An 11,006-nucleotide genomic window follows, 5' to 3' on the forward strand; every position below is an offset into this window, starting at 1 on the left:
CGGGGCTGGCGGGTGGTCGGATGCGGAAGACGCGCGGCGAGGACGCCGAGGCGCCGCGGTGACGGGCCTGCGCGTGCTGTGGGAGCCGCTTTCTCTGCGGTGTGGTGCGTGTGCCTCCCCTTTCGCCTGCCGCTGAAGCGGGTCCGGTGACGCTTGTTTTATCTTGCTCAAAAGCGACATTTACGAAATGTCGTCCTTGTTACTGAATAAATGTTAAATCCATGTAACGTTTGTTTCCGTGGTGGTTCCTTAGGAAAACACCTCCGTAAGTTTATAATGTATTGCAGAGAGCCAGAGGGACCACAGGCAGCATTAATTCTACCAATGAGAGGTACTCAGTACTACATGTGACACCATGAACCGGGTCCTGTGCCGCATGATGGCTACAGCAATATTTACTCATTAAATACCATTTTTTCCTGTTTAGTGTGGCCAGATGCTGAATTAGGCATTAGGATTACAGTCGTGTATAAACTAGACAAGGACCCTGCACATAATGAAACTTATTATAGAGGTGGATGGATGACAAACAAGAGTAAATGACCACTATCACCACCACCACAAAAATAGAATTTCATTTCACAGTGCCGCTGTGAAACCAAGCTAGAAACGTGGGAGGATGGGGTTGGAGGCCGGAGGCCAGGGACAGAACAGGCAGAGAGATCCAAGATCTCAATTAAAAGGACATTCCAGGTCATACCTCAATGATGAAAACACCAAACTAGTCCTTGGAAGATGTGGAGGAAGAGCTTTTCCAGCAGAGGACAAAACAAGTGCAAAGGCTCTAGAAGTGAAATTGTGTTTGAGAACTGAAGGAGGTTAGCCGTAAAAGCAGAGAATAAAATAGAACAGATGCTTTGAAATACACAGAAATATATACAATTCTCTGACTTATCACAAAGCAAATATTTATGAAACCACCAACCTGGTCAAGAAATAGAACATTGCCAGAACCCCAGAAGTTCCCTCTTGTGCCACCTCCTAATTAATACCCACCTCCTTTCCCTGTTACCAAACCTAACCACTACTCTAACTTCCATGGTAATCTCTTCCTCACTTAATAGGTTTTGTGGAACCCAAGAAAGAAGGTACCTACCCAGAAGGGCTCCTGGTAGCTTAAGGGGACTTAAATTTCTAAAAAGGCAAAAAAAAAAAAAAAGCCTTTTTTACATAGGGGCCTCTCGGGCAAACTGCACTTCAAGGAGAAGCTTGCACCGAACCACCTGCCACTGTACTGAACTGCCTGCCTGCGCTGTGTTTCTGCCTCTGAGCCAACCCTCATAAAGGAATTCCTGGAATCCTATTTCAGCCAGTAAGACTGAGGCTTTTCCCATCCAATAGGAGCTGTGCAGCTGTATCTCCATCAGCTTCTTCACCCATCAGTTGAGTGGCTCTATTCCAATCAATCATGACAGTGCCTTCTGGACCAATCAAGCTGTAAAGATTTGGAGTTCTCATTTGTGTAAGGACAGATCCATCAGGGACCAGGGGTGGGAACTTCCGTCTATATAAGTCAGCTTCTCTCTGGCTCTGGGAACGCACTTTCCCCTTCCAATAAAGACTGCTTCCCTGGCTGAGCTGAAACACTGAACATCTTTGAACAGAGTGGAGAGACCAGAGAAGAGCAGAACAGAACTGTCTAGCTGCCGAGAGGTCTGGCCCCAGGGCTGCCTCACAGCTACACTGTACCACAGTTTAGTTGCTTTGCACTGAATAAAGTTTCCTTCTTCACACCACCCCACATTGGGGATTCCTGTTGACCTCCAATTGACCCCAACGAGCATCAGTTTACAGTTTTCTGCATAACTGTACATCCCTAAACTTTATCATTTAGTGGTTTGAAATTTCTATAAATTGAATGATTTCATGCTTGGTTTCTTTGAAGTAAATTCTGAGACTCGTGATTTTGTGTGTACTTATTTTTCATTTTCATTATTATACAGGTATCTCTCACTTTCAGAAAGTTTGCATTGAGCCACTTCACTTTTATGAAAGACTTATATTAGTACCTGTTTTCACTACCAAAAAAAGGCATTAGTGTACTAATATAGCAGGGCAAAATAATGTGATGTTTTGGAAGTGGGGGATACTCTTCACTTTTCACCATTTCTGCGTAAAGGTTTTACAAGGAACACCTTATAAAACCCCACTCTCAGATACTGGGGGAAATCTGTATATGTAGGTGTGGATGTAGCACATTTTCTTTATCCGTTGTACTGTTAATAGGCATTTGGGTTATTTCTGGTGATTGGAAATTATGAACAATGCAGCTTGAACATTCTTATATCTCTTGGTGCACACATGTGTCATTTCTATTGGGTATATACCATGCTGACATGCTGGACATGATCATTTGGATTTTTATTTTAACAAATACTTATTCTCTTCTCCCTTCCACTGTTGCCCAAGTTGACTTCTCTACCCCATTGATATTGTTCTTGGCCATGTGAAGTTTTTGGCTGATAGAATATGAGCAGACATGATATGGATAGGAGTCTTAAGGGTCTGTATATGGTTTGATTTGGCTCTTGAACTCAGATGATGCACACTAGACCACTTCTCATGTGGCCATTCCCCTCCAGCGTGGGCCCTCAGAACAAACATATTTGGAGCAGATGGGAATGCAACATGCAGCCCAAACCCACCTTATGTTAGCAGAGTTTTAGACATCCGAAGATCAATGAGTATGGGAATTAATGCTGTTGTCATAAGCCACTGAGCTTGGGGTAATTTATTATGCAGAGTTATTGTGGCAATAAAAAAGACATATGTTCAACTTAATAGAAAATGCCAAATTTTTTGCAAATTGGTTTTACCAAGTTACATTTTCACAAGCAATGTATGAAAATTCTAGTTGCTCGCCCGGCCGGGCGTGGCTCAGCAGTTGAGCATCAACCTAGGATCCAGGTGATCAGGGTTCGATTCCCAGTCAGGGCACATGCCCGGTTGCAGGCACGATCAATGACTCTCTCATCATTGATGTTTCTGTCTCTCTCTCTCTCCCTCTCCTTTCCTCTCTCTGAAATCAATAAAGATATATTTTAAAAAAATAAAGAAAATTCTAGTTGCTCTACATTTTTGCCAACATTTTAAATTTTACCTTCTTGGGGCTGTGCTATGGTTTGAATTTGCATTGCCTCCAACTTTGTTCTCTTTCAAATATGTTTTGGTTATTCTCTTTTGAATTTGCGTATAAATTTTAGACTAATCTTACCATTTCTACCTGAAAAAAAAACAACTGCTAGGATTTTGTTTGAGATTGTTTTAAATATATAGTTCAATTTGAGGAGAATTAACATCTTAATATTCTATCTCCAAATTCATAAATATGATATCTCTATTTAGATCTTTTAAAATGTCTCTGAGCAATGTTTATAGTTTTTAGTGTATAGGTCTTGCACACATTTTGTTATATTTATCTTTTTATGTCTTGATGGTATTTAAGTTTTAATTTACAGTGGTTTGTTGCTAGTATTATAGAAATACAATTGATTTTTCCATTTTAACCTTATATCCTGCAACTGCTAAACTCATTAGATCTAATAGCTATTTGCGTGTTTATTTTCTTTTTTTTATAAGACAAACATGTTGATTGCAAATAAAAATACTTTTTTGTTGTTTCCAATCATATTTCTTTCCTTTTTACATTGTTTAAGGCTTCTAATGCAATGATTAATATAAAAGGTGTTAACTTTGGTGTTCTGTGTCCCTTTTTAGGTTGAGAATTTTCCTTTTTTTAGTTTTTGGGAGTTTTTATCATAAATGGGTGTTTAATATTTTCTGCATCTATTGAGAGAATTACATAGGTTTTATTTTTTAGTTTACTACATTAATTGATTTTCAAATGTTAATCTAATCTTGAGTTCCTGGGATAAAACCAACTTAATTAGGATTCATTGTCCTTTTTATGTATTACTGGATGCAAATTGCTGATATTTGGTTACGGATTTTGGCATTTATGTTCATGAGGAATATTGGTCTATGATTTACTTTTCTTGTAAAGTCTTAATTTTAGGTTTTGGTATCAGGATAACTCTAGCCTCACAGAATGAATTGGTAAGTATTCCCTCCTCTTTTTTAAAAAACTCCTCACCCGAGGACATGATTATTGATTTTAGAGAGAAAGGAAAGGATGAGAGAGAGGGGAGGGGAGAGAAACATCTGTTGGTTGCCTTCCCATACATGCCTGACCAGGAATCAAACCTGCAACCTAGGTATGTGCCCTGAACAGGAATCGAACCTGCAACCTTTTGGTGCATGGGAGAACGCTCCAACCAACTGAGCTACACTGGCCATGGCAGTATTCCCTTCTCTTTTAATTTCCAAAATACTTTGATTAAAATTGGTAATATTTCTTCCAAAAATGTTTAGTAGAATTAAGCAGTAAAGTCATCAGGGCTGGTATTTTCTTTATAGGTTTTTTTTTTTTTTTAGCACAAATATTTTTTTAAATCCTCACTCAAGGATATTTGTTTAAATTTTATTTTAGAGAGAGAGGAAGGGGGGAGAGAGAGAAAGAGAGAAACATTGATGTGAGAAATATCGATTGGTTGCCTCCAGTATGAGCCCTGAACCACAACCAAGGTACATGCCCTGACGAAATCGAACTGGCAACCTTTTGGTGTATGGCACAATGCTCCAACCAACTGAGCAACCCAGCCAGGAATATTTCTTTAGTAGATATAGAGTTATTAAAAATATTTCAGAGTAAGAGAGGTTTACCAATACTACTGTCATACTAGGGTGACTGGGCATACCCAAAGCTGTGCCTCCCTGAGAAGAAAACAGAAATTCAATACTGTGTGTATGGGGAAATATCGCTAAAATAAACCAGCTGGTCACTAAATCAATAAAGAAACAAATAACTAACAAGTCCCAAATGGGGGCAGGGAGACCAAAAAACAGAGTTGGAGCAATTTACTATCTAAAATGTCCAGCTTCCAACCAAAAGTTATGAAGGATGCAAAGAGACAAGAAAATATGACCCATACACTGAAAAAAAGAAAGCAACAGAAACTCCTGAGAGAGTGACTAATGTTGGATTTAACAAAGAAAGACTTCAAAGTAGCCATTATAAATATGTTCCACAAACTCAAGGGAAGTCTAAAGAAGTAAAGGAAAGTATGATGACAATGTCACATCAAATGGAAAATATCAATAAAGATAAATTATAAAAAAGGCCCAAATGGAAAGTATGGAGTTGAAAAGCACAATAACTGAAATTAAGAACGCTAGAGTGCCTCAACAATAGATATGAACTTGAAGACTATGTAACTAACAAACTTGAAGATAGATCAATAGAGATTATGCAAGCTGAAGAACAGAGAGAAAAAAATGAACAGAGTGGGACAACACTGAACACAGCAACATATGTGTAATGGCAGACCAGGAGAGGGGAGAAAGAAAGGAGAAGAAAAAATATTCAAAGAAATAATGGATGAAAACTCCACAAATTTACTGAAAAACAATAATATACACATTCAGTAAGCTCAATAAACTCCAAGTGGGATAAATTCAGAGATTCATAAGCAGATACATCACAGTAAAAATGTTGAAAGTCAAAGACAAGAACAAAATCTTGAGAGTAGAAACAGAAAAATGACATCACTTACAAGAGAATCCCAATAAGATTAAGAGCTGACTCCTCAGTAGAAACAAGGCAGTGGGATGACATATTCAAAGTGCTCAAAGGAAAAAAACAACTGTTAACCAAGATCCTATATTCAGCAAATCTATTAAAAAAATAAAAATGAATAAAAGACTGCCCCAGATCAATAAAAATTGAATTTGTTGCTAGCAAATCTGCATTACAAGAAATACTAAAGAAGTTCTTCAGGTTGTAACCAAGTGATCCCAGATGGTAGTCTGAATTCACATGATGGAAAAAACAAAGAACGCTGGTAGAGTTCATTATATAATGACTTAAAAAAACAATTAGAAATGAGGCCTAGCTGGTTTGGCTAAGTGATTAGAGTGTCAGCCTGCAGACTGAAGGGTCCAGGGTTCAATTTCAACCAAGGGCATGTACCTCAGTTGCAGCAGTCAATTGACGTGTCTTTCTCACATTGATGTTTCTCTGTCTCTGTCTCTCTCTCTTTCCCTTCCACTTTCTCCAAAAAGCAGTGGAAGAAATATCCTCAGGTGAGGATTAAAAAACCAAAAAAGCAGTAGAAATGCATATTTTTTTCCTCCTCAAAACTGATTTTAAAAGCCACTGTATGAAGGTCCTGAGTGGGTTGCTCAGTTGGTTAGAGCATCATCCTGATACACCAAGTTTGCGGGTTTGAACCCCAGTCATGGCACATATAAAAAACAACCAATGAATGCATAAATAAGTGGAAGAACAAATTGATTTCTCTCTCTCCTTCTCTCTCCCCCCTCTCTCTTCTCTCTCTTAAAATAAAGTCATTGTATGAAATAATATGTATATAATGTAATATTGGGCTTAAAACATAGAAATATATATAAAATTTGCTAATAAGAGCACAAAGGTTCAAGCTGTACTTGGTTAAGGATATAACAACAGATTGTAAAGTAATAACTGTAATAATATATTGTTGCGTTTGTAACACTTAATAGATGTAATATGAATAACAATAATACCACACACACAAAAAAAGAGTAAAGCTATAAAGGTGCAGCATTTCTACACATCATTGGAATTAAGCTAGTATAAATCTAAAGCTGATTCTGGTAAATTGTTTATGGCAAACCTGAGAACCACCACCTAAAAAACAAATAAAATTTTTAAAAATGAAAATACTACAATAGAAAATATTCACTTAATGCAAATGGAAGTAGTAATGGAGGAACAGAAGACCAAATAAGACATGAAACATAGAGAGAGAAAAAATATATATACATACATATATATTATAGACATAAATCCAATTATATCAATAATAGATCAATAATAACATTAAATGTAAATGGATTAAACAATTCAGTCAAAAGGTAGAGATCAGAAAAATGAATTTTAAAAATGATCTAACCATAAGCTGTCCGCAGAAGATACACTTTAGATTCAAAGACATAAATATACTAAAAGTAAATGGATGGAAAAAGATATATTTAGGATTCATAAGAAAGTTAAAATAGCTATACTAATATAAGACAAAATAGACTTTAAAACAAAAATGATGTTAGCGATAAAGAGGTAAATTTAATAATGATAAAGAGGTCAATTCATAGGAAGATATAACAATTATAAATAGAAATAATAGAACTCCAAAACACATGAAGCACAAACTGCAGAAATAAAGGCAGGAATAGACAAACAATAGTTGATGGACACTTTAATACTCCACTTTTTTGTTGTTTGGTTTTTTGTTAATCCTCATCTGAGGATATTTTTTCCATTGCTTTTCATGCTTTTCAGAGAGAAAGGAAGGGAGGGAGGATGGGGAGGAGAGAAACATTGATGTGAGAGAGACACATTGACTGGCTGGGCTGCCTCCCACACATGCCCCGACCTGGATGGGGGAGTGAATGGCAACCCAGGTAAGTGTCCTTTACTGAGAATCAAACACTCAACCCTTTAGTGCTTGGGCGGATGCTCTAACCACTGAGAACACCAACCAGGGCTCAAAACTCCACTTTTAATAATGGATAAAATAGCCCTGGCCAGGTGGCTCAGGTGGTTGAAGTGTCATCCCATATACCAAAGGCTGTGGGTTCAATTCCTGGTCAGAGCACATATCTAGGTTTCGGGTTTGATCTCCAGAATGGAACCAACAGCTCAATGTTTCCCACATCAATGTTTCTCTCCCTCTCTCTCTCTCTCTCTCTCTCTCTCTCTCTCTCTCTCTCTCTCTCTCTCTCTCTCTCATCAATAAACATATCCTTGGGTGAAGATAAAAATGAAAGTGTATTCTTAACAAAATGGATAAAATAAATAGGACATCACAAGTAAATAGAAGACTTGAACAATACTATATGCCAACTAAACATAACAGACTATTATAGAACACTCCACTCAACAACTCAATATACATTCTTCTCAAGCGCATATAAAACATTCTACAGAGTAGACTATATGCTAGGTCATTAAACAAACCTCAATAAATTCAGCGTCCTCTGAGCACAAGGGAATGAAATTAGCAATCAATAACTAGAAAAAAAATAAGAAAATTACAAATATGTATAAATTACCACAGTCCTAAATAGCCAATGGGTTCAAATATAAATAAAAAGGGGATTAAAAGACATACTTTGCATTGAGTAAAAATTGAGACACTATATACCAAAACCTATGGGATGTAGCTGAAGAAATGCTTAAAGGGGAATTTATCCCTGTAAATGCCTATATTAAGAAATAAGGAAAACTCAAATCAATAATCTAACCCCCATCTTAAAAAACTGATAAAAGAAGAGCAAACTAAACCCAAAACAAGCAGTAAGATAGAAATAATAAATATTAGCACAGAAATTAAGGAAATAGAGAGTAGAATAACAATAGAGAAAAACCAATGAAATCAAATTTTGTTCTTTGAAAATATTGAGAACATTGTCAAACCTTCAGTGAGACTGACAAAGAAAGAAAAAAGACTCAAATGACTAGAACCAGAAATGAAAGAGGGAACATTAACATTAAGCTTACAGAAATAAAAAGGGCTAAAAGTAAGTAATATACATAACTGTATGCCAACAAATTAGGTAAACTGGGTGAATACCCAGAAATACTGAAAAGCTACTGAAAACTGACTCAAGAAGAAATAAAGAACCTGAATGGAACTCTAACAAGTAAAGAGTTTAAATTAGTAATTAAAAAATATCTACAAAGAAAAGCCCAGACACAGTGGCTTCACTGTTGAATCCTAATAAACATTTAAAGAATAACAATTACAAATTAGTCACAAACTTTTCCAAAAAATAAAAGAGGGGTGAATATTTTCCAATTTACTTTATAAGGCCAATGTTATCCTGATACAAAAACAAACAAAAAAACAGACAAAACTATCGCAAGAAAGGAAAACTACAGACTTACATCTCTGATGAATGTGAATGCAAAAATTAGTTCTAGTAGGAATTTTTTATTTCATAAAGCATTTTAATGCAAATTATACCACAGACAAAGTGAAAACTTTCATTGGGCAGCCTAATTAATCGTTTACATAACTTAGCCACATTCGTCATTGTAAAAAAACAAAGGAACGTTAAAGAACTAATCCAAAAGTGATGTGTTTAATTTTGTAAGTTCCCCCATCCAAGTGTAGAGGTCTTGATAATATTGATTGGGGGGGGGGGGGAAGGCAATAACTAGAATTACTGGATGGTTTTCCCTTAAGATGAGGAACAGGATAAGGGGGTCTGCTCTCATTACTTCTGTTTAGCATGGTACTGGAGCCCCTAGCCTGATAATTAAGAAAGAAAAAGAAATTAAAGGCCTCTACTCTAGATTAGAATGGAAGAAGGGAAAGGCTCATGGAGTCATTGAGAACTGGCAGCCAAGATGAAGGTGAAGATGCTGAGCCGGAACCCAGACAACTATGTCCACGAAACCAAGCTGGACTTACAGAGACTTCCAAGAAACTATGATCCTACCTTACATCCTTTTGAGGTCCCACAAAAATGCATAAGAGCTTTAAATACTACTGAACTAGCCCGGCCGGGCGTGGCTCAGGGGTTGAGCGTTGACCTAGGATCCAGGTGATCAGGGTTCGATTCCCAGTCAGGGCACATACCCGAGTTGTGAGCTCAATCAATGACTATCTCATCATTGATGTTTCTATCTCTCTCTCTCCCTCTCCTTTCCTCTCTCTGAAATCAATAAAGATATATTTTAAAAAAATAAAAATAAGTACTACCGAACTAGAATGAGTATTTATGGGTATTTGCATAAATACCAGTTCTTGCTTTTCTGGATGGTCACCAAGTTGGAGCAATTGCTTGACAAAGAATCCAAAGAGCCCGGCTACTGTCCTTTCTGGGGCATGTAATGGAGAGGTTAGAATTTGGAACTTGACCAAAAGAAACTGTATCCATACAATGTAAGCACATGAAGATTTTGTACAAGGAGTATGTATTCATTTTTGTGGGAGTTCTTTTTTAACTGTTGGTGATGACAAAACTGTGAAGCAGTGGAAATTAGATGGACCGGGCTTTGGAGAAGAGGAAGAACCACTGCATATAATATTAGGAAAGACAGGGTGTACAGGAATTGATCATCACTGGAAAGAAGTTATTTTTGCCACATGTAGATAGTGAGTAGACGTTTGGGATGAACAAAGAACCAGTCCTATATGTTCAATGACCTGAGGATTTGACAGTATAAGTAGTGTTAAATTTAACTCAATTGAGACATTTCTCCTGAGAAGTTGTGCTTCTGACAGGAATATAGTACTATATGATATGAGGCAAGCTATTCCTCTTAAAAAGATCATCTTAGATATGAGAACACATACAATTTGTTGGAACCCTATGGAAGTTTTCATTTTTACTGCAGCAAACAAAGATTACAACTTATATACCTTTGATATCTGTGCACTGGGCACTGCTGTAACGGTGCACATGGGTCAAGTATCTGTGGTGCTTGATGTGGATTACTCCCCAATGGGAAAGAGTTTGTGTCCACTAGTTTTGATAAATCTATTCAAATCTTTCCTGTGGACAAAACTAGAAGCAGGGAAGTATATCAGACAAAGAGAATGCAACATGTTATCTGTGTAAAATGGACTTTTGACAGCGAGTATATTATGCGTGGGTCTGATGCAATGAACAATTGTCTATGGAGAGCTCATGCTTATGAAAAATTGAGTGTGCTTACATCATGAGAAAAAGCAGCCAAAGATTATAACCAGAAGTTGAAGGAGAAATTTCAACATCATCTTAATATAAAATGTATTGCTCGTCACCAACATCTACCAAAATCTATCTACAGCAAGACTCAAATACAGGCCATCGTGAAAGAAGTTCATTGACAAAGGGAGTGAATCATCTCAAAGAACAAGTCTGTGTCTGTGCTGATCATATCAGAGAAGAAGTACACAGTAGCAGTTGTGAAATAA

General features: G+C 37.0%; 1 long non-coding RNA gene and 1 pseudogene across 1 annotated transcript; both read left to right on the top strand.

Annotated features, from left to right (window-relative positions):
• Window positions 1-19: 19 nt before the first annotated feature.
• Window positions 20-1,904, top strand: LOC107542431 (uncharacterized). Its single transcript, XR_001603712.2, has 2 exons — window positions 20-104; window positions 1,065-1,904. It is a non-coding gene; the product is annotated as an uncharacterized LOC107542431 (long non-coding RNA).
• A 7,584-nt stretch (window positions 1,905-9,488) lies between these two features.
• LOC107542436 (DDB1- and CUL4-associated factor 13-like) lies at window positions 9,489-11,006 on the top strand (annotated as a pseudogene).

This window comes from Miniopterus natalensis, chromosome 1 (assembly GCF_054644295.1).
Source record: "Miniopterus natalensis isolate mMinNat1 chromosome 1, mMinNat1.hap1, whole genome shotgun sequence".
NCBI classification, from domain to species: domain Eukaryota; kingdom Metazoa; phylum Chordata; class Mammalia; order Chiroptera; family Miniopteridae; genus Miniopterus; species Miniopterus natalensis.